This window comes from Salmo salar, unplaced genomic scaffold (genome assembly GCF_965601325.2).
Source record: "Salmo salar unplaced genomic scaffold, fSalSal1 ptg000221l, whole genome shotgun sequence".
Lineage (NCBI taxonomy): Eukaryota > Metazoa > Chordata > Actinopteri > Salmoniformes > Salmonidae > Salmo > Salmo salar.
In genome coordinates, this window is record NW_027675333.1 from 1437688 (window position 1) to 1463803 (window position 26116).

The following is a 26116-nucleotide window of genomic DNA, read 5'->3' on the forward strand; positions in this document are numbered from 1 at the left end:
GACTATAAGGAGTACCAGTACTGAGTCAATGTGCAGGGGTACCAGGTAGTTGAGGTAATAATGAGACTATAAGGAGTACCAGTACTGAGTCAATGTGCAGGGGTGCCAGGTAGTTGAGGTAATAATGAGACTATAAGGAGTACCAGTACTGAGTCAATGTGCAGGGGTACCAGGTAGTTGAGGTAATAATGAGACTATAAGGAGTACCAGTACTGAGTCAATGTGCAGGGGTACCAGGTAGTTGAGGTAATAATGAGACTATAAGGAGTACCAGTACTGAGTCAATGTGCAGGGGTACCAGGTAGTTGAGGTAATAATGAGACTATAAGGATTACCAGTACTGAGTCAATATGCAGGGGTACCAGGTAGTTGAGGTAATAATGAGACTATAAGGAGTACCAGTACTGAGTCAATGTGCAGGGGTACCAGGTAGTTGAGGTAATAATGAGGCTATAAGGAGTACCAGTACTGAGTCAATGTGCAGGGGTACCAGGTAGTTGAGGTAATAATGAGACTATAAGGATTACCAGTACTGAGTCAATGTGCAGGGGTACCAGGTAGTTGAGGTAATAATGAGACTATAAGGAGTACCAGTACTGAGTCAATGTGCAGGGGTACCAGGTAGTTGAGGTAATAATGAGACTATGGAGTACCAGTACTGAGTCAATGTGCAGGGGTACCAGGTAGTTGAGGTAATAATGAGACTATAAGGAGTACCAGTACTGAGTCAATGTGCAGGGGTACCAGGTAGTTGAGGTAATAATGAGACTATAAGGAGTACCAGTACTGAGTCAATGTGCAGGGGTACCAGGTAGTTGAGGTAATAATGAGACTATAAGGAGTACCAGTACTGAGTCAATGTGCAGGGGTGCCAGGTAGTTGAGGTAATAATGAGACTATAAGGAGTACCAGTACTGAGTCAATGTGCAGGGGTACCAGGTAGTTGAGGTAATAATGAGACTATAAGGAGTACCAGTACTGAGTCAATGTGCAGGGGTACCAGGTAGTTGAGGTAATAATGAGACTATAAGGAGTACCAGTACTGAGTCAATGTGCAGGGGTACCAGGTAGTTGAGGTAATAATGAGACTATAAGGATTACCAGTACTGAGTCAATATGCAGGGGTACCAGGTAGTTGAGGTAATAATGAGACTATAAGGAGTACCAGTACTGAGTCAATGTGCAGGGGTACCAGGTAGTTGAGGTAATAATGAGGCTATAAGGAGTACCAGTACTGAGTCAATGTGCAGGGGTACCAGGTAGTTGAGGTAATAATGAGACTATAAGGATTACCAGTACTGAGTCAATGTGCAGGGGTACCAGGTAGTTGAGGTAATAATGAGACTATAAGGAGTACCAGTACTGAGTCAATGTGCAGGGGTACCAGGTAGTTGAGGTAATAATGAGACTATAAGGAGTACCAGTACTGAGTCAATGTGCAGGGGTACCAGGTAGTTGAGGTAATAATGAGACTATAAGGAGTACCAGTACTGAGTCAATGTGCAGGGGTACCAGGTAGTTGAGGTAATAATGAGACTATAAGGAGTACCAGTACTGAGTCAATGTGCAGGGGTGCCAGGTAGTTGAGGTAATAATGAGACTATAAGGAGTACCAGTACTGAGTCAATGTGCAGGGGTACCAGGTAGTTGAGGTAATAATGAGACTATAAGGAGTACCAGTACTGAGTCAATGTGCAGGGGTACCAGGTAGTTGAGGTAATAATGAGACTATAAGGAGTACCAGTACTGAGTCAATGTGCAGGGGTACCAGGTAGTTGAGGTAATAATGAGACTATAAGGATTACCAGTACTGAGTCAATATGCAGGGGTACCAGGTAGTTGAGGTAATAATGAGACTATAAGGAGTACCAGTACTGAGTCAATGTGCAGGGGTACCAGGTAGTTGAGGTAATAATGAGACTATAAGGACTACCAGTACTGAGCCAATGTGCAGGGGTACCAGGTAGTTGAGGTATTAATGAGACTATAAGGAGTACCAGTACTGAGTCAATGTGCAGGGGTACCAGGTAGTTGAGGTAATAATGAGACTATAAGGAGTACCAGTACTGAGTCAATGTCCAGGGGTACCAGGTAGATGAGGTAATAATGAGGCTATAAGGAGTACCAGTACTGAGTCAATGTGCAGGGGTACCAGGTAGTTGAGGTAATAATGAGGCTATAAGGAGTACCAGTACTGAGTCAATGTGCAGGGTACCAGGTAGATGAGGTAATAATGAGGCTATAAGGAGTACCAGTACTGAGTCAATGTGCAGGGGTACCAGGTAGTTGAGGTAATAATGAGGCTATAAGGAGTACCAGTACTGAGTCAATGTGCAGGGTACCAGGTAGTTTAGGTAATTGAGGTAATATGTAAATGTAGGTAGATGTAAAAGTGACTAGGCAATCAGGATAGAGATTACATGTCCTCGTCCAGGGATTGCACCACACACACACACACACACACACACACACACACACACACACACACACACACACACACACACACACACACACACACACACACGTGGAGGGAACGTTGTGTTTGTTTAATATTGTTTTAGGACTATGAAAATGGACAAAAGTATTAGCCTATGGATTATGAAAACAACCAAAAGAAATGTGAAAATGGGAGAGGAGAAATGACTAGAGACAGTGTTGTTTAACTCACTGACCATGACCCATGAGTTCTTCTTACCTTTGTTCAGTAGAAAAGTCTCCCTCTCTAAACTCTATAGGTGTACCCATAGACCGATCACTCTTCATGGACACACAGCTGGGTACAGGGGAGGCTGTTCTCTCCGGCTTGATTGGTCTTCAACACAACAGAGACAAACATTACATCTCTCATCTACTCTGATCTCAGATGGGAACATAAGAAGAGCTCCAACATGCAACATATCACTTTACAGAAATGTTCGGAAATGTGCCTTTATGGTTTAAAGAAATTATGGAAGAGATTGGTGTGTTATTTCACTATCTAATCATGGCATGGCGTTGTTCAGTGACAGACATGTATTTGTTTAAAATCTATCACTTGATGGTTTCATTTCAGAGAGAGAAATAATGTTTTTTTGCTAAATGCTATATATCTGCCTCACTCTCAGAGAAATCAGTAGTACTGCTAGGTTTAACACAGTAATAATATATATCTGCCTCACTCTCAGAGAAATCAGTAGTACTGCTAGGTTTAACACAGTAATAATATATATCTGTCTCACTCTCAGAGAAATCAGTAGTACTGCTAGGTTTAACACAGTAATAATATATATATGCCTCTCAGAGAAATCAGTAGTACTGCTAGGTTTAACACAGTAATAATATATAACTGCCTCTCAGTGAAATCAGTAGTACTGCTAGGTTTAACACAGTAATAATATATATCTGCCTCTCAGAGAAATCAGTAGTACTGCTAGGTTTAACACAGTAATAATATATATCTGCCTCTCAGTGAAATCAGTAGTACTGCTAGGTTTAATACAGTAATAATATATATCTGCCTCTCAGAGAAATCAGTAGTACTGATAGGTTTAACACAGTAATAAAATATATCTGCCTCTCAGAGAAATCAGTAGTACTGCTAGGTTTAATACAGTAATAATATATATCTGCCTCTCAGAGAAATCAGTAGTACTGCTAGGTTTAATACAGTAATAATATATATTTGCCTCTCAGAGAAATCAGTAGTACTGCTAGGTTTAATAGAGTAATAATATATATCTGCATCACTCTCAGAGAAATCAGTAGTACTGCTAGGTTTAACACAGTAATAATATATATCTGTCTCACTCTCAGAGATCAGGCTATATGGAGTACCAGTACTGAGTCAATGTGCAGGGGTACCAGGTAGTTGAGGTAATAATGAGACTATAAGGAGTACCAGTACTGAGTCAATGTGCAGGGGTACCAGGTAGTTGAGGTAATAATGAGACTATAAGGAGTACCAGTACTGAGTCAATGTGCAGGGGTACCAGGTAGTTGAGGTAATAATGAGACTATAAGGAGTACCAGTACTGAGTCAATGTGCAGGGGTACCAGGTAGTTGAGGTAATAATGAGGCTATAAGGATTACCAGTACTGAGTCAATGTGCAGGGGTACCAGGTAGTTGAGGTAATAATGAGACTATAAGGAGTACCAGTACTGAGTCAATGTGCAGGGGTACCAGGTAGTTGAGGTAATAATGAGACTATAAGGAGTACCAGTACTGAGTCAATGTGCAGGGGTACCAGGTAGTTGAGGTAATAATGAGACTATAAGGAGTAACAGTACTGAGTCAATGTGCAGGGGTACCAGGTAGTTGAGGTAATTGAGGTAATATGTACAGGTAGGTAAGGATAAAAGTGACTAGGCAATCAGGATAGAGATTATATCTCTTCATCCAGGGAGAGCACACACACACACACACACACACACACACACACACACACACACACACACACACACACACACACACACACACACACACACACACACACACACACACGTGGAGGGAACGTTGTGTTTGTTTAATATTGTTTTAGGACTATGAAAATGGACTAAAGGATTAGCCTGTGGATTATGAAAACAACCAAAAGAAATGTGAAAATGGGAGAGGAGAAATGACTAGAGACAGTGTTGTTTAACTCACTGACCATGACCCATGAGTTCTTCTTACCTTTGTTCAGTAGAAAAGTCTCCCTCTCTAAACACTATAGGATGACCCATAGACCAGTCACTCTTCATGGACACACAGCTGGGAACAGGGGAGGCTGGTCTCTCCTGCTTGATTGGACTTCAACACAACAGAGACAAACATTACATCTCTCATCTACTCATTTTCAGAAATGTTCATAAATTAGATTTTATTGTTTAAGTGTGTTTTTTCACTATCTAATCATGGCATCGGATTGTTCAACGACAGACATGTATTTGTTTAAAATCTATCATTTGATGGTTTCATTTCAGAGAGACAATGTTTTTTTGCAAAATGTTATATATCTGCCTTTCTCTCAAATGAACGGCTCGGTCTTATGTAGCAAAATTTGAAATTGTGTTTTTCACATTTGATAATAGTAGAGCCTCAGAGCTAGAACATGGTATATCATACACTACAGTTGAGGAACAGTGGAAAAGTGTTTCTGCTTTGGAAGATGATATACTTGTAACCTCACTTTGAGAAAATGGCCTTTGAATGTTTTGGTACCTGCTGGAGAGCTCTTTTTGGTCTACATTATTTTGCATGTACATGTTTTTGCATTTTGCATCTACATGTTATTTTGGCAGATAATGTCACCCATCTAAATAAATAGTTTTAAATATATAATTAACTAAATGTGTGATGTTTATGGTTAACTTGTTATGGATAGGGGGCAGTATTTTCACGGCCGGATAAAAAACGTACCCGATTTAATCTGATTATTACTCCTGCCCAGAAACTAGAATATGCATATAATTATTAGCTTTGGATAGAAAACACTCCAACGTTTCTAAAACTGTTTGAATGGTTCTGTGAGTATAACAGAACTCATTTGGCAGGCCAAAACCTGAGAAGATTCTGTACAGGAAGTACCCTGTCTGACCATTTCTTGGCCTTCTTGATCATCTCTATCCAAAACAGGGGATCTCTGGCATAACGTGACATTTTCTAACGCTCCCATGGGCTCTCAGAAGGCGCCAGAACTTTGAATGATGACTTTGCAGGCCATGGCTGAAAAACAGTAGCGCATTTGGATAGTGGTCGATCTGAGAACAATGAGACTGGGGGCGCATGCACGAGGAGACTCCATGTTTTTATTTTTTCATCTTTGAACTAGGCTCATAATCTGAGGTAGCAACTACGTCAGATCTACAAATCAATGAGCTAGACCTATCCATTTGGTTTGCAACTCTGTGAACCTACGCAACTCTGTGAACCTGCGATGCAACGATTTCAATGCATATCCAATTACCCAGCAGCCATTTAGAAACAACAAGTCATCAAAAAAAGTGTTATTTCTTAATTAAAAAATGTATTCTGGATGTTTAAAATCGGCCACATCTGAAAAAGAGGACAGGGACATGCGTTTTGTTTAGGTGGTATACCTTTTTCTGAAAACAAATATGGTTAACCATGACCAGAAAATGGTTAACGTTTAGGACTGTGGGCCACCACAATATGTACCCAAGCGAACAGGGATAACACTCACAAAGTAGCCAGAACCCTGTTAATAATAATAAGTTACCTGATAATAATAATAATAATAATAATAATAATTGAGGTCAGCCTACAAGGTTAATAGTAATTTACCCGAGGTCGGCGTTCATGGTTATTGCCGACAGGTCTCATTGATAACAATAGAGAAGCTGCCATTTTAACGCAGAACAATGAGCTGGGAATAGAACGTTCAGAAGGTGAGTTGGCGTCACGGTGCTCAATTGAACTAGTAGGAGCTGGCAGGGTGAAAAATGACCTAAAATAAGGTCTGTTTTTTAGCGATTACTTCATAACATAACGTAATATTATGAAACTGAGCTCCATGGAGGATGCAATGAACTAGTTTTCATCAGAAAAAAAAAACATTGTTAAAAATGTCATGTGTCCAGCCTACTTGAGGCGCCCGAAAATAATATTCAAAAGTTCAGTCCATGGACACAGAGGGGTTAAACACTAAAGTTACAGTCCATCTAGTGAAGAGAGGAGAATCGGACAGAGGTAACTTCTGCCGAAGTCGGTCCCTCTCCTTGTTCGGCGGTCGACACTACCGACCTTCTAGCCATCACTGATCCATTTTTCATTTTCCATTGGTTTTGTCTTGTCTTCCATCACACCTGGTTCCAATCCCATCAATGACATGTTGTGTATTTAACCCTCTGTTTCCCCTCATGTCCTTGTCGGAGATTGTTTGTTGTATGTAGGTGTTTATTGTTATTCTGGTGTGCGACGGGTTTTGCACCCTCTATTTGTTATTTTGTATACTTTGGTTTTCCGAGGTTTTGATGTTTATTAAACAGCTCCATTTTTACCAAGTTCATTCTCCTGCGCCTGACTTCCCTGCCACCAGCACGCAACGCATTACAGCATCCATCAACGAGAGAGGGAGAAGCCCTCCACGGGATTTAACAGGTGGAAGAAACAACTGGGGAGCTCCAACGGTCCACAAGAAGTACAGGCAGCCGGTGATGATGTAGTGTTAGCTAGGATAACTAAGATGCTGCTGGTAGAGTAGCTAGCTAGCTTACCTAGCTGTACCGACTAGCTAGGATAACTAAAATACTGCTGGTAGAGTAGCTAGCTAGCTTACCTAGCTGTACCGACTAGCTAGGATAACTAGGATGCTGATGGTAGAGTAGCTAGCTAGCTTACCTAGCTGTACCGACTAGCTAGGATAACTAAGATGCTGATGGTAGAGTAGCTAGCTAGCTTACCTAGCTGTACCGACTAGCTAGGATAACTAAGATGCTGCTGGTAGAGTAGCTAGCTAGCTTACCTAGCTGTACCGACTAGCTAGGATAACTAAAATACTGCTGGTAGAGTAGCTAGCTAGCTTACCTAGCTGTACCGACTAGCTAGGATAACTAGGATGCTGATGGTAGAGTAGCTAGCTAGCTTACCTAGCTGTACCGACTAGCTAGGATAACTAGGATGCTGCTGGTAGAGTAGCTAGCTAGCTTACCTAGCTGTACCGACTAGCTAGGATAACTAGGATGCTGCTGGTAGAGTAGCTAGCTAGCTTACCTAGCTGTACCGACTAGCTAGGATAACTAGGATGCTGCTGGTAGAGTAGCTAGCTAGCTTACCTAGCTGTACCGACTAGCTAGGATAACTAGGATGCTGCTGGTAGAGTAGCTAGCTAGCTTACCGAGCTGTACCGACTAGCTAGGATAACTAAGATGCTGCTGGTAGAGTAGCTAGCTAGCTGTACCGACTAGCTAGGATAACTAGGATGCTGCTGGTAGAGTAGCTAGCTAGCTTACCTAGCTGTACCGACTAGCTAGGTTAACTAGGATGCTGCTGGTAGAGTAGCTAGCTAGCTTACCTCGCTGTACCGACTAGCTAGGATAACTAGGATGCTGCTGGTAGAGTAGCTAGCTACCTTACCTAGCTGTACCGACTAGCTAGGATAACTAGGATGCTGCTGGTAGAGTAGCTAGCTAGCTTACGTAGCTGTACCGACTAGCTAGGATAGCTAGGATAACTAGGATGCTGCTGGTAGAGTAGCTAGCTAGCTTACCTAGCTGTATCGACTAGCTAGGATAACTAGGATGCTGCTTGTAGAGTAGCTAGCTAGCTTACCGAGCTGTATTGACTAGCTAGGATAACTAGGAAGCTGCTGGTAGAGTAGCTTGCTAGCTTACCGAGCTGTATCGACTAGCTAGGATAACTAGGATGCTGCTGGTAGAGAAGCTAGCTAGCTTACCGAGCTGTATCGACTAGCTAGGATAACTAGGATGCTGCTGGTAGAGTAGCTAGCTAGCTTACCTAGCTGTACCGACTAGCTAGGATAACTAGGATACTGCTGGTAGAGTAGCTAGCTAGCTTACCTAGCTGTACCGACTAGCTAGGATAACTAGGATGCTGCTGGTAGAGTAGCTAGCTTGCTTACCGAGCTTTATCGACTAGCCAGGATAACTAGGATGCTGCTGGTAGAGTAGCTAGCTAGCTTACCTAGCTGTACCGACTAGCTTGGCTAGGTAGCAGGTTGTTCTGTACTTCGTCTCGAGGATGATGATGAATCCGGTGAACCACAAAATGAAACAAGGACAGAGAGTGAAAAGGATCTGGCGACACTCATACTGTCCCTGACCGTAAAGCAAAAAGCAAATTCAACAATAAACTTCGACGTCTCAACACTGTAGCGAACTCCATCGTTATTCTCCAAGATCACCTCAGCCACTCTGCGCGTAACCGTGACAATATGCTTGGCGCCGCACCGGACGCGGACAGTTCTGTACGGGGACGGGGACAGTTCCAGAACGCGGACATGAGCAGTGCCACACAATAAACTAAACCCAGTCTTTACAGTGGGTTACATTAGTAATATTCATTTTTTATTATTATTATGAAAAACTGAATTATTCATTTTTTAAAACAATATTTTGAGATTGATTTTAGAAGTGCTGACAATGAAGACAATTTACTCTTATAGGTATATGGGGGGGTATTGCAATGTATTGTAATATATTGTAATGTATTGTATAGTAATGTATAGTATTGTATAGTAATGTATAGTAATGTATAGTAATGTATAGTAATGTATAGTATTGTATAGTATTGTATAGTAATGTATAGTATTGTATAGTATTGTGTAGTATTGTATAGTAATGTATAGTATTGTATAGTATTGTGTAGTAATGTATAGTGTTGTATAGTAATGTATAGTATTGTGTAGTAATGTATAGTATTGTGTAGTAATGTATAGTATTGTATAGTATTGTATAGTAATGTATAGTATTGTATAGTATTGTATAGTAATGTATAGTATTGTATAGTATTGTATAGTAATGTATAGTATTGAAAAAAAGTCCGTTGTTGTCTGTCTTCCTAAGTGATTTATTTATTGTATTATAATGTATTGTATTACAATGTATTGTATTATAATGTATTTTATTATAATGTATTGTATTATAATGTATTGTTTTATAATGTATTGTATTATAATGTATTGTTTTATAATGTATTGTATTGTATAGTAATGTATTGTTTTGTTTTGTATTGTATTGTAATGTATTGTAATGTAAGGTATTGTATAGTAATGTATTGTATTGTATTGTATTGTATTGTATTGTATTGTAATGTAATGTAATGTAATTTATTGTATTGTATTGTATTGTTATGTATTGTATTGTATTGTATTGTATTGTAATGTATTGTAATGTATTGTATTGTATTGTATAGTATTGTAATGTATTGTATTGTATTGTAATGTATTGTATTGTATTGTATTGTATTGTATTATATTGTATTATATTGTAATGTATTGTATTATATTGTATTATATTGTAATGTATTGTATTGTAATGTATTGTATTGTATTGTATTGTATAGTAATGTATTGTATTGTATTGTAATGTATTGTATTGTATTGTATTGTATTGTAATGTATTGTAATGTATTGTATTGTATTGTAATGTATTGTATTGTATTATAATGTATTGTATTATAATGTATTGTATTATAATGTATTTAATTATAATGTATTGTATTATAATGTATTTAATTATAATATATTGTATTATAATGTATTGTATTGTAAAGTGTTGTAATATATCATATTGTAAAAAAGTCAGCCAGAGTTGACGTGGGCCATCGTTCAAACAAAGAAATGCCTCCCTGACCACCAGTGTGTTTGGATATAATGAAGATCAATTCAGCGAAGAAGAACCTCTAGAGTTCTGATCAAAGAGCCTTATAAAGGATTCTATATATATTATATATATACTGTATACTCAGACACTTCCTAACCTCCTATAAAGGGTTCTACATATATTATATATACTGTATACCCAGACACTTCCTAACCTCCTATAAAGGGTTCTATATATATATTATATATACTGTATACTCAGACAGGCTAACCTCCTATAAAGGGTTCTATATATCTTATATATATACTGTATACTCAGACAGGGTAACCTCCTATAAAGGGTTCTATATATATTCTATATATACTGTATACTCAGACAGGCTAACCTCCTATAAAGGGTTCTATATATATTCTATATATACTGTATACTCAGACAGGCTAACCTCCTGTAAAGGGTTCTATATATATTCTATATATACTGTATACTCAGACAGGCTAACCTCCTGTAAAGAGTTCTATATATATTCTATATATACTGTATACTCAGACAGGCTAACCTCCTATAAAGGGTTCTATATATACTGTATACTCAGACAGGCTAACCTCCTATAAAGGGTTATATATATATTCTATATATACTGTATACTCAGACACTTCCTAACCTCCTATAAAGGGTTATATATATATATTCTATATATACTGTATACTCAGACAGGCTAACCTCCTATAAAGGGTTCTATATAGAACTTTAGTGGTTCCGTATATTAAGAAAGATAGAACCCTTTTTGGTTTAAACAGGAGTGAAGACTGGGTTGATATAACGGATATATTGTCCAAATTCAGCTTGTAACACCGATCAGAATTAGTAAGAACAATAAAGTTATGCCTGCCAACATATTAGGCAATAATTAAGAGTAGGCTAAATGATTGTGTCATGCTAAAATTCTATAGAGATGAGTGTGTATACTGGTAAAGAGTGTGTGTGTGTGTGTGTGTGTGTGTGTGTGTGTGTGTGTGTGTGTGTGTGTGTGTGTGTGTGTGTGTGTGTGTGTGTGTGTGTGTGTGTGTGTGTGCTGGTGAGACAACCACATATCACAGTGAAATATACAGGATACAAACATTTCATTCCAGCTATATTGCGTTTTGCAAAACAAAAATGAATACACAAAAATCTATGAATTAAAATCTTACAACAACAATATTTTACAGACACATGAAGGTACCCGTAAGAAATCATTTCCGATTAAAAATAACAAATGTTGGAAATAATGTTTAAGAAACAAAGTCCATTGTCATCTCACCTCTTAGCTTTGTTGTCATGTCCCTCAGAGAGATGCATTTTAGAGGCAGGGCCCCCCTCCTCTCTCTCCCCAGAGAGACTCATTTTAGAGGCAGGACCCCCCTCCTCTCTCTCCCCAGAGAGACTCATTTTAGAGGCAGGGCCCCCCTCCTCTCTCTCCCCAGAGAGACTCATTTTAGAGCACTGACCCCTGTAAACAGAGATCCAGCATGTTGATTGTGGTTAACACAGTGACAACTAAACAGAGATCCAGCATGTTGGTTGTGGTTAACACAGTAACAACTAAACAGAGATCCAGCATGTTGGCTGTGGTCAACACAGGGACAACTAAACAGAGATCCAGCATGTTGGTTAACACAGTGACAACTAAACAGAGATCCAGCATGTTGGTTAACACAGTAACAACTAAACAGAGATCCAGCATGTTGGTTGTGGTTAACACAGTAACAACTAAACAGAGATCCAGCATGTTGGTTAACACAGTGACAACTAAACAGAGATCCAGCATGTTGGTTGTGGTTAACACAGTGACAACTAAACAGAGATCCAGCATGTTGGTTGTGGTTAACACAGTGACAACTAAACAGAGATCCAACATGTTGGTTGTGATTAACACAGTGACAACTAATTATTGAATGTCAATTGTTGTATTTTATTAATTATCTCTTAGCAATAAAACATTTACTAACAGATACATCCCAACAGTCAGGTGATTTAATGCATCACATGAACATGTAGTCGTGACTGATATTTTTCACCTTTTCTCCATGTAGTGGAACTAATAGTAATAATAATAATAATAACATAATATTAATAAGTCACTTTCTCTTTTAATAATTTCTCTCATTCTAGTGTGTTGCTTTGTTCAACAGGTATGATATTATTATGCTGTTACTGAATTCAGTTCATAATAACAATGTTAAGAAAAGTATGTTCAGTGGTTTCATACCAAATTACACAGGAAAGAGGAGCTCATTGTAGTTTAGAAAACAAATTTTACGATATTTTGAAAAGACGATTTACAACTTATACATAAAAATATACAAATTGTAAAATAACCACAATATACGAATATATGAACAATATGTTTTTGAATTTGACTTGCCTACGCCCAGTTAGCGCCATTTTGTATGATTGAACTGTCACATAACTGTCCCAGGTGAAATGGACTTTTAAATCTGAGTGTTTTACTGTCAGTCACTATACTAAAATAACACCATACATTTAATTTCTCTACACACTTTCCAATAATCCCTGGGAAGATTCTTACCTTGTAGCCTGAATTCACAACCAGAACATGTCAAGTTATTGAGATATTTTCCGTTGGGCTGAGAGAGCAGCTTCCTGATAACAAGTGTCTCTGTATCTATGTTCTAGGTACAGTTGATCTTTGGATGCAATAATATCTGGTCAAAGTCTAGTGACACAACACCATAGTATATTATAAACATAACAGCAGTTGGCCAGAAAAGGCCATGACATACTATAAAACAGGGTTTGTCAACTAGATTTGGCTTCGGGTGTCACGGTTGTCATAGAGAGGAGCGGACCAAAGTGCAGCGTGATTATCGTTCCACATATTTTATTGAACTGTGAAACTATGCAATACATACACATAAACTAAAGAACAAAAAAACAACAAACCGTGATGCAGAGGTGAAACATACACTACTCAAAAACAATCTTCCACAAACCCAGGTGGGAAAAACACCTACTTAAGTATGATCTCCAATTAGAGACAACGATGACCAGCTGCCTCTAATTGGAGATCATCCCAAACAAAACCCAACATAGAAATACAAAACTAGAAAACAACATAGAAAAACGAAACTAGAAAACCCCCCTGTCACGCCCTGACCTACTCTACCATAGAAAAGAACAGCTTTCTATGGTCAGGACGTGACATCGGGAGAATTTTTTTCTGAGTTAAAGTCGGCAGGCCAGAACATAATTAGCATATAATATTAGCACAATTAATACGCCAACACTACAAATTTAACAACATGTTTAACACATTTGATTAGTACATAGTACATTGAGGGACAATAAAATAATTTAGATCTGATTAAGTTCATAAAATCACCAATATCTCTATTCAATTATAACTTTTTGTTTATTTCTCTGTGCGTTGATTGGTGGGGAAAAACAGGTCTACGTAGCCTATTGTAGTCTACACTACTTTATTAATATCAACATTCATTCAGAACAATTGGCTTGATAGCAAGAGAACATGTCGTTCTCAAAAAGTAACAAAAGGTGGATAATGAAAATCAAAGTTTCAGGGAAGAACGGACAGAGAGATATCCATTCATCTTACCATCTTTCTCCAATGCCAAGCCAGAGTGTCTTGTTTGCAATGAAAATGTCATTGTTTGCAAATAATTCAATCTCAGATGGCATTATGAATCTAAGCGTAGTACTTTCAAAGGGGCCTTCCCGCCCCAGACAGAGGCCCGACGCAGAAACACTGAAGCATTAACTACAACCTACAAACACGGCAGTAGAATCCTCCTTCGTGGCCTGACCCAACAACAGAAGGTCACAAGTGCTTTCCTAAAAGCATCCTGGGTTCTAACCAAACACAACATGCCCTTCACAGACGCAGAGCTGTTTAAAAACTGCATGGTGACAGTTTTGGAGGAATTGGCTACAGACAAGTCTATGGACAGCATAATTGCGTCTGTCAAACAGGTGCCCCTGTCTGTGACAACAGCCTGGACGGCGTGTCTGTGCTCTGGCGGATGATGTGCATAGGATTGTTCTGGAGGGGCTCAGTCAGGCTGAGCATTTTCCCCTGGCTATTGATGAGAGTACTGACAACACCGATGTAGCACAGTTGTGTGTTTATGTCCGTTATTTTCATGGAAATTACTTTAAAGAAGAGCTACTGGCACTGATTCCCCTGGAAGGACACACCACCGGGGACATTCCCCTGGAAGGACACACCACCGGGGACGTTCCCCTGGAAGGACACACCACCGGGGACGTTCCCCTGGAAGGACACACCACCGGGGACGTTCCCCTGGAAGGACACACCACCGTGGACGTTTCCCTGGAAGGACACACCGCCGGGGACGTTCCCCTGGATGGACACACCACCAGGGACGTTCCCCTGGAAGGACACACCGCCGGGGACGTTCCCCTGGAAGGACACACCGCCGGGGACGTTCCCCTGGAAGGACACACCACCGTGGACGTTCCCCTGGAAGGACACACCGCCGGGGACGTTCCCCTGGAAGGACACACCGCCGGGGACGTTCCCCTGGAAGGACACACCGCCGGGGACGTTCCCCTGGAAGGACACACCGCCGGGGACGTTCCCCTGGAAGGACACACCGCCGGGGACGTTCCCCTGGAAGGACACACCGCCGGGGACGTTCCCCTGGAAGGACACACCTCCGGGGACGGTCCCCTGGAAGGACACACCACCGTGGACGTTTCCCTGGAAGGACACACCACCGGGGACATCCCCCTGGAAGGACACACCGCCGGGGACGTTCCCCTGGAAGGACACACCACCGTGGACGTTTCCCTGGATGGACACACCACCGGGGACGTTCCCCTGGAAGGACACACCACCGGGGACATCCTATTCACAAAGCTGGAACAATTGTTTACGTAGCATGGCCTGTCACTGGAAAAAGTCAACTTTGTGGTCACCGTCAGGGCTCCTGCTATGGTGGACAGACACAGGGGCCTGGTCAGCAGGTTGAAGGAAATCGCCCCACAAATGAATGGCTTGCATTGTCTCATCCATCAGAGTGTGAAACCCTCTCTCTATACTGCACGAGGGAGAGAGTCTCCTCCAGGAATTTATGACCTGAGATAACAGAACCTGGGTGAGAGAGAGGGGGATGGAGGGAGAGAGAGGGGAATGGAGGGAGAGAGAGGGGGATGGAGGGAGAGAGAGGGGGATGGAGGGAGAGAGAGGGAGATGGAGGGAGAGAGAGGGGGATGGTGCTCGCTATACCCAATGAGGGCAGCAGCTGACCACCTTCGTATTTTGGAAATGGAGGAATTCCTTTTATGTGCTAACAATGTTTGGATCAACTTACACCTGTGAGTCCTCCTTTTCCTCTATGAATGCAATCGACTCACGACAGGAACCGGCTTTCACATAAGGCAACCGAGGACTGCCTGCTCATCAACATCACATCCCTCTCACCTGACATCCACAAGATCGTGTCCGAGGGGAAATGCAACTTTTCCCATTAAGTAAATCACTTAGTATTTAATAAATAGTCATATAGGCTACTAACATTATAGTAATTATTATTATTATTATTATTATAATTGTTATAATTGCTATTATTATTATTGTGATTATTAGTGCTTATCAATGGCTATTTTAGGTCTCATGCTGACAGTATTTTCTGTTTGTTTTGTCGTTACAGGAGCAGGTTATCCCAGACTCCTGATACAGGGCTACAGACACTCAGGTTATCCCCAGACTCCTGACACAGGGCTACAGACACTCAGGTTATCCCAGACTCCTGGTACAGGGCTACAGACACTCAGGTTATCCCAGACTCCTGATACAGGGCTACAGACACTCAGGTTATCCCAGACTCCTGGTACAGGGCTACAGACACTCAGACACAGACATCACCTTTTTTTCTTAAATTATTGTTTTATGTAGGATGCTGCCTTTTTGGCCATGTTGCAGTTGTAAGTTGGCCTAATAAATAAATACAAATCCCTCTTTTATTAGGCCATGTTGTTGTCTTGTGAAAGATGCTGTTAAGCCACACAGCCTAGCTCAGCCAGTTAAGTTATTTATATGGGCCTTCGGCACCACATAGCCTAGCTCAGACAGTTAAGTTATTTATATGGGCCTTCGGCACCACATAGCCTAGCTCAGACAGTTAAGTTATTTATATGGGCCTGCGCCCCCACACAGCCTAGCTCAGACAGTTAAGTTATTTATATGGGCCTTCGGCACCACATAGCCTAGCTCAGACAGTTAAGTTATTTATATGGGCCTGCGCCCCCACACAGCCTAGCTCAGACAGTTAAGTTATTTATATGGGCCTTCACCCCCACACAGCCTAGCTCAGCCAGTTAAGTTATTTTATATGGGCCTTCACTCTGAAGAAATAGACTCCAATTAAGCTCTCTTGTTGTTTTTAAAGTCAAATTAAAATGAAGATTATTGTTGAAATTAATTACTCGACTGGTGTAGGTTTTCTCCATCTGTTGCTGTGCAACACTTGCATCACAAGTTAGCTATATTATCAGCACCAGGTGCTGTTCACCTCCTATTGATTGTGCTGCTATATTATCAGCACCAGGTGCTGTTCACCTCCTATTGATTGTGCTGCTATATTTTCAGCACCAGGCGCTGTTCACCTCCTATTGATTGTGCTGCTATATTATCAGCACCAGGTGCTGTTCACCTCCTATTGATTGTGCTGCTATATTTTCAGCACCAGGTGCTGTTCACCTCCTATTGATTGTGCTGCTATATTTTCAGCACCAGGTGCTGTTCACCTCCTATTGATTGTGCTGCTATATTTTCAGCACCAGGTGCTGTTCACCTCCTATTGATTGTGCTGCTATATTTTCAGCACCAGGTGCTGTTCACCTCCTATTGATTGTGCTGCTATATTATCAGCACCAGGTGCTGTTCACCTCCTATTGATTGTGCTGCTATATTATCAGCACCAGGTGCTGTTCACCTCCTATTGATTGTGCTGCTATATTATCAGCACCAGGTGCTGTTCACCTCCTATTGATTGTGCTGCTATATTTTCAGCACCAGGTGCTGTTCACCTCCTATTGATTGTGCTGCTATATTTTCAGCACCAGGTGCTGTTCACCTCCTATTGATTGTGCTGCTATATTTTCAGCACCAGGTGCTGTTCACCTCCTATTGATTGTGCTGCTATATTATCAGCACCAGGTGCTGTTCACCTCCTATTGATTGTGCTGCTATATTATCAGCACCAGGTGCTGTTCACCTCCTATTGATTGCGCTGCAGTTGCCGCTTTAGGTTTCAGCCCCATAAAATGGTCCTCTACCTGCTTTATTAGTCTCCTACATTCTCTCCTCTTGAATGAAGTTAAAATGTAACTTGTGCATTATTTAGGGAGGTCACATTGTAGATACACTACACCACCATTATTTAGGGAGGTCACATTGTAGATACACTACACCACCATTATTTAGGGAGGTCACATTGTAGATACACTACACCACCATTATTTAGGGAGGTCACATTGTAGATATACTACACCACCATTATTTAGGGAGGTCACATTGTAGATACACTACACCACCATTATTTAGGGAGGTCACATTGTAGATACACTACACCACCATTATTTAGGGAGGTCACATTGTAGATATACTACACCACCATTATTTAGGGAGGTCACATTGTAGATATACTACACCACCATTATTTAGGGAGGTCACATTGTAGATACTCTACACCACCATTATTTAGGGAGGTCACATTGTAGATACACTACACCACCATTATTTAGGGAGGGTAACATTGTAGATACTCTACACCACCATTATTTAGGGAGGTCACATTGTAGATACTCTACACCACCATTATTTAGGGAGGTCACATTGTAGATACACTACACCACCATTATGTAGGGAGGTCACATTGTAGATACTCTACACCACCATTATTTAGGGAGATCACATTGTAGATACACTACACCACCATTATTTAGGGAGGTCACATTGTAGATTCACTACACCACCATTATTTAGGGAGGTCATATTGTAGATACACTACACCACCATTATTTAGGGAGGTCACATTGTAGATACACTACACCACCATTATGTAGGGAGGTCACATTGTAGATACTCTACACCACCATTATTTAGGGAGATCACATTGTAGATACACTACACCACCATTATTTAGGGGGGTCACATTGTAGATTCACTACACCACCATTATTTAGGGAGGTCATATTGTAGATACACTACACCACCATTATTTAGGGAGGTCACATTGTAGATACACTACACCACCATTATTTAGGGAGGTCACATTGTAGATTCACTACACCACCATTATTTAGGGAGGTCACATTGTAGATTCCCTACACCACCATTATTTAGGGAGGTCACATTGTAGATACACTACACCACCATTATTTAGGGAGGTCACATTGTACATTCACTACACCACCATTATTTAGGGAGGTCATATTGTAGATACACTACACCACCATTATTTAGGGAGGTCACATTGTAGATACTCTACACCACCATTATTTAGGGAGGGTCACATTGTAGATACTCTACACCACCATTATTTAGGGAGGTCACATTGTAGATACACTACACCACCATTATTTAGGGGGGTCACATTGTAGATACTCTACACCACCATTATTTAGGGAGGTCACATTGTAGATACTCTACACCACCATTATTTAGGGAGGTCACATTGTAGATACACTACACCACCATTATTTAGGGGGGTCACATTGTAGATACTCTACACCACCATTATTTAGGGAGGGTCACATTGTAGATACTCTACACCACCATTATTTAGGGAGGTCACATTGTAGATACACTACACCACCATTATTTAGGGGGGTCACATTGTAGATACTCTACACCACCATTATTTAGGGAGGGTCACATTGTAGATACTCTACACCACCATTATTTAGGGAGGTCACATTGTAGATACACTACACCACCATTATTTAGGGGGGTCACATTGTAGATACTCTACACCACCATTATTTAGGGAGGTCACATTGTAGATACTCTACACCACCATTATTTAGGGAGGTCACATTGTAGATACTCTACACCACCATTATTTAGGGAGGTCACATTGTAGATACTCTACACCACCATTATTTAGGGAGGTCACATTGTAGATACTCTACACCACCATCTAGAATACAGTAGGACCTCTTTCCATTTGTCCTTTTGAAACACACAGAAAACTATAGTATTTAGCCTAAAGCAGCATATGATTTTACAGTAGACTATAGATGTAGGCTACTGTATAGTCACATGGCTCAGTGTTAAAATGTTAGAGCAGCACATTGATCTGAACAAATCCTCTGAGTGAATGTCCCTTAATGAGAAAGAATTATCAAAATGAATGAGAATACTGCATTTTGAAATGCAAATACTATTGAGTCTGTAGACAAATTGAAATAGTGATTCGGATGTCAGTGGATCTGTGTGAGGGATGCATCAGATGAATTAAGGCATTTTGGAGGGGTTGAATGTTGCACCATTGATAAAGCAGATCAACTGAGCTAGGGTTAGAGTTAGGAAGAAAACTACAAAAAGACGCCATATTTGTAGTTCACAACTCTTAAGCCTGACTAACCGATGTCTTTATATAGCCTTGCTACTCTTATTTTCAAATGTATTTTTATTGTTGTTTTATTTCTTTACTTACTTACACACACACACACACACACACACACACACACACACACACACACACACACACACACATACCTTTTTTTCGCACTATTGGTTAGAGCCTGTAAGTAAGCATTTCCCTCTAAGGTCTGTTGCATTCGGCGCATGTGACAAATAAACTTTGATTTGATTTGAGACCTATTTATTAACATAAAGTCCACCACTGGAAGAGTCCTCAGTTGTAGTGAGAACATTGTGTCATATGTTTAAGGGGGGTTTCATGACTGTGATTCCAAAATGTTCCAGTGCTGAGGAACTGTGTGTCATTTTTTTCCCAGTACGGAATGTATGAAATGTCTGCATTCACTACTGTAAGTCGCTCTGGATAAGAGCGTCTGCTAAATGACTAAAATGTAAATGTTAAAACTGTAATGGTTTAAATACACCTGGGCTTTCTGTGAAGAACTACAACTCCCTGTTTCACGTTGCATCGCGTCCAGCGACGGCAACCGGAAATGGCGCCGGAATTGTAGTTCTAACCCCTTTGTGGTTTAGTAGAAAGAGGAGGAAGGGAAGCGCTACTAAGGTACACAATAGTAAATGTTGGTAGACAGAAGGTGCTCTTTGGTAAAGGGGGTGAGTTGGTCATCAAAAAGAAAGGAGGACCAAGGCACTCTTCATATAATTGATTAAAATGCCTTTATTAGTATGGCAGGTTCAATAGAAACAATGTTTTTGTTTAGAATAATTATTTATTAAATGTGCTACTTTGACCCCACCATGGCCTCCAGTCTCCCCTCTCCTGCAAAGTGAATTTATCTGAAATGACAAGGCTTGATCTCTGAATGTGTTTCTCTGTAGGCTACATACTGAACCCTTAAAGCTACAATCCTTAGTTACTAATTCCATTATTGGACGGTTAAATTTTGCGGGTGCCAGGCAGAATCAGCTGCAGAAGTTATTCATTTATTTAAAGATGACAATGGTGATCTAGATATTCACATGACAATATTTACACAATAATCTACATTGATGATGGTGATCTAGATATTCACATGACAATATTTGCAAAATAATCTAAATTGACTTGCCTATTTAAATAAAGGTTAAATAAAATATATTTACAAACTCCACAACTAACAGGTCAATAAAAAGACAATACTTTAGAGGAAGCAAACCTGTCTATTCCATTAGACTCTTGGGGAATATCAGGCTCAAGTCAGGTTCTCCTCACCATGACATCAATAGTAAATGACATGCAACACTGGCCTGTATCACATCTAACAATTAAACAGAAATGTGCTTCTTTCAACCCCAAAAGAGCAAAAAAACATACCATTATAAACAAAGGGGAGGAATACAATGACATCAATTAAAAAGCAATGGACATGTTAAAAACAACACACCATCAGCCTCATTCATCTATTCCTCCATCAATATCACCATCGTTGTTGTAGTCATCACCCTCAGCCTCATTAATCTGTTCCTCCATCAATATCACCATCGTTGTTGTAGTCATCACCATCAGCCTCATTCATCTGTTCCTCCATCAATATCACCATCGTTGTTGTAGTCATCACCCTCAGCCTCATTCATCTATTCCTCCATCAATATCACCATCGTTGTTGTAGTCATCACCCTCAGCCTCATTCATCTATTCCTCCATCAATATCACCATCGTTGTTGTAGTCAACACCCTCAGCCTCATTCATCTGTTCCTCCATCAATATCACCATCGTTGTTGTAGTCATCACCCTCAGCCTCATTCATCTGTTCCTCCATCAATATCACCATCGTTGTCATCGTCATCGTCGACATCATAATAGTCATCCTCCTCCTCTTCATAGTTTCTGCCCTCAATAATGTTAGTATTAGTTCCTATTAGTCTTATTGTAATGTTGTAAGGCCTCCACGATCAGTTCCTGCTCTGTGTAATGTTGTAAGGCCTCCACGATCAGTTCCTGCTCTGTGTAATGTTGTAAGGCCTCCACGATCAGTTCCTGCTCTGTGTAATGTTGTAAGGCCTCCACGATCAGTTCCTGCTCTGTGTAATGTTGTAAGGCCTCCACGATCAGTTCCTGCTCTGTGTAATGTTGTAAGGCCTCCACGATCAGTTCCTGCTCTGTGTAATGTTGTAAGTCCTCCACGATCAGTTCCTGCTCTGTGTAATGTTGTAAGGCCTCCACGATCAGTTCCTGCTCTGTGTAATGTTGTAAGGCCTCCACGATCAGTTCCTGCTCTGTGTAATGTTGTAAGGCCTCCACGATCAGTTCCTGCTCTGTGTAATGTTGTAAGGCCTCCACGATCAGTTCCTGCTCTGTGTAATGTTGTAAGGCCTCCACGATCAGTTCCTGCTCTGTGTAATGTTGTAAGGCCTCCACGATCAGTTCCTGCTCTGTGTAATGTTGTAAGGCCTCCACGATCAGTTCCTGCTCTGTGTAATGTTGTAAGGCCTCCACGATCAGTTCCTGCTCTGTGTAATGTTGTAAGGCCTCCACGATCAGTTCCTGCTCTGTGTAATGTTGTAAGGCCTCCACGATCAGTTCCTGCTCTGTGTAATGTTGTAAGGCCTCCACGATCAGTTCCTGCTCTGTGTAATGTTGTAAGGCCTCCACGATCAGTTCCTGCTCTGTGTAATGTTGTAAGGCCTCCACGATCAGTTCCTGCTCTGTGTAATGTTGTAAGGCCTCCACGATCAGTTCCTGCTCTGTGTAATGTTGTAAGGCCTCCACGATCAGTTCCTGCTCTGTGTAATGTTGTAAGGCCTCCACGATCAGTTCCTGCTCTGTGTAATGTTGTAAGGCCTCCACGATCAGTTCCTGCTCATGTGAGTAGAACATCTTGGCAGTGAAGACATCATCCTCAATCTACCGCTTCTCTTCACAAAGAGCACCAAGAGCCTTAGCTTGAGGTGAACCTCCCCATCATCCTCTGCTCCTCCTGCTCTCCAGGACCAATCAGTGCTGTCCACCTGCACTGCATCCTCATACACCAGGGCCTGTAGGAGCTGTGAGGACAAACCTCGTCTCCTCAGGTTGTAGTCCTTCACATGTGTTTTTATGCTACTACCGACCGTGGCCTTTTGGACAGGCAGTTGGCAATACCTTGACCATCTATTGATAACAGATAATCAATACCTTGACCATCTATTGATAACAGATAATCAATACCTTGACCATCTATTGATAACAGATAATCAATACCTTGACCATCTATTGATAACAGATAATCAATACCTTGACCATCTATTGATAACAGATAATCAATACATTGACCATCTATTGATAACAGATAATCAATACCTTGACCATCTATTGATAACAGATAATCAATACCTTGACCATCTATTTATAACAGATAATCAATACCATGACCATCTATTGATAACAGATAATCAATACCTTGACCATCTATTGATAACAGATAATCAATACCTTGACCATCTATTGATAACAGATAATCAATACCTTGACCATCTATTTATAACAGATAATCAATACCTTGACCATCTATTGATAACAGATAATCAATACCTTGACCATCAATTAATAACAGATAATCAATAACTTGACCATCAATTAATAACAGATAATCAATACCTTGACCATCTATTGATAACAGATAATCAATACCTTGACCATCAATTAATAACAGATAATCAATACCTTGACCATCGATTGATAACAGATAATCAATACCTTGACCATCTATTGATAACAGATAATCAATACCTTGACCATCTATTAATAACAGATAATCAATACCTTGACCATCTATTAATAACAGATAATCAATACCTTGACCATCGATTGATAACAGATAATCTGTCACAGCTGTTGAAAGGAGTAGACCAAGGTGCAGCGTGGAAGATGTTCATCTTGTATTTATTTTACTCAGAACACTCTGACAATCAAACAAAACGACAGCAAAACAGTTCTGTCAGGTTTCACCAACTAAACAGAAAATAACTACCCACAAGGACAAAGGAAAAACAGGCTGCCTAAGTATGGCTTCCAATCAGAGACAACGAAAGACACCTGCCTCTGATTGGAAACCATACCCGGCCAAAACATAGAAAATAAAACATAGATTGCCCACCCACCTATCACACCCTGGCCTAGCTAAACAGAGAAAACACAGCTCTCCTAGGTCAGAGTGTGACATAATCAATACCTTGACCATCTATTGATAACAGATAATACAGACAGAAAATATGTTAAAGGTAATCCAATCTAAATAAAAAATACATAAAAAATGACCTAAAGCTGCTATAAAATTACTCTGATTACCATCCAACAATAGATCATTAGCAACAGAAACCAAGTTCAGATACAAATAAACATTATTATTGTGTTTGACCACCCAGAATTATCATAGAACTGATATGAGCTGACTTGTTCCTATTGTTGAATATATATCTATAACCTGCATATTTTCAGGCCACAGAGGAACCTCCGTTCTAGCAGCAGACTGAAGGTTCCCTCCAGATTGGTCCTCAATCTGTTCCTCTGCAGTCTGTGGAGTGCAGTCTGGAAGAGACTGCTGGTGGGGGACCATCAATCTGTTCCTCTGCAGTCTGTGGAGTGCAGTCTGGAAGAGACTGCTGGTGGGGGACCATCAATCTGTTACTCTGCAGTCTGTGGAGTGCAGTCTGGAAGAGACTGCTGGTGGGGGACCATCAATCTGTTACTCTGCAGTCTGTGGAGTGCAGTCTGGAAGAGACTGCTGGTGGGGGACCATCAATATGTTACTCTGCAGTCTGGATGAGACTGCTGGTGGGGGACCATCGATGGAGGATGCTGTTCTTCCTCTCCATCGTCTTCAGTTTTCTGTCATCAGAAAGGTTCTAAATTCTTTGACCAGGGAGATCAATTATATTCATTGATCTAACAATGACACTGTTAAAAACTGAGGAAGTACCTATCGAACTGCACAAGCTGAAAACCAGCTGTTCCATCTCCACTTTCCTGCTGTACCCTGAAAATAAAACATGGATTACAGAGGGCATACAATAATGCATGTCGAAAAATAACAACTTTGTTTAGTCATTTGAAATGAATTACATACATTGCAATTGTATGTTGCTGGAGCATTGCAACATATTGCTCCTCCCAGCACAGAGCAGGTTTTTGCCTCTCAAGGGTGACACTGACATTCCTGCCCCAATCCCTAATGGTGTCCAGTGTTGTTCCTACAACATAACAACACTGACATTCCTGCCCCAATCCCTAATGGTGTCCAGTGTTGTTCCTACAACATAACAACACTGACATTCCTGCCCCAATCCCTAATGGTGTCCAGTGTTGTTCCCACAACATAACAACACTGACATTCCTGCCCCAATCCCTAATGGTGTCCAGTGTTGTTCCTACAACATAACAACACTGACATTCCTGCCCCAATCCCTAATGGTGTCCAGTGTTGTTCCTAAAACATAACAACACTGACATTCCTGCCCCAATCCCTAATGGTGTCCAGTGTTGTTCCTACAACATAACAACACTGACATTCCTGCCCCAATCCCTAATGGTGTCCAGTGTTGTTCCTACAACACAACAACACTGACATTCCTGCCCCAATCCCTAATGGTGTCCAGTGTTGTTCCTACAACATAACAACACTGACATTCCTGCCCCAATCCCTAATGGTGTCCAGTGTTGTTCGTACAACATAACAACACTGACATTCCTGCCCCAATCCCTAATGGTGTCCAGTGTTGTTCCTACAACATAACAACACTGACATTCCTGCCCCAATCCCTAATGGTGTCCAGTGTTGTTCCTACAACATAACAACACTGACATTCCTGCCCCAATCCCTAATGTTGTCCAGTGTTGTTCCTACAACATAACAACACTGACATTCCTGCCCCAATCCCTAATGGTGTCCAGTGTTGTTCCTACAACATAACAACACTGACATTCCTGCCCCAATCCCTAATGGTGTCCAGTGTTGTTCCCACAACATAACAACACTGATATTCCTGCCCCAATCCCTAATGGTGTCCAGTGTTGTTCCCACAACATAACAACACTGACATTCCTGCCCCAATCCCTAATGGTGTCCAGTGTTGTTCCTACAACATAACAACACTGACATTCCTGCCCCAATCCCTAATGGTGTCCAGTGTTATTCCTACAACATAACAACACTGACATTCCTGCCCCAATCCCTAATGGTGTCCA

General features: G+C 40.8%; 1 protein-coding gene across 3 annotated transcripts in view; it reads right to left on the minus strand.

The window, feature by feature from the left end:
* The window catches only part of LOC145850252 (tripartite motif-containing protein 16-like), a 698685-nt gene that overhangs the window by 284172 nt on the left and 388397 nt on the right, over positions 1-26116 (minus strand). Inside the window, exons 3-6 of one of the 3 annotated variants that reach the window (XR_014383241.1) lie at positions 12831-12948; positions 11562-11750; positions 4653-4769; positions 2652-2812 (exon numbers count right to left, since the gene is read on the minus strand). The gene's annotated coding sequence lies outside the window, so the exon portion shown is untranslated. Of the gene's footprint in view, positions 1-2651; positions 2813-4652; positions 4770-11561; positions 11751-12830; positions 12949-26116 lie in introns of those variants that run through there. The other 2 variants (XR_014383243.1, XR_014383242.1) reach the window with 2 other exon arrangements.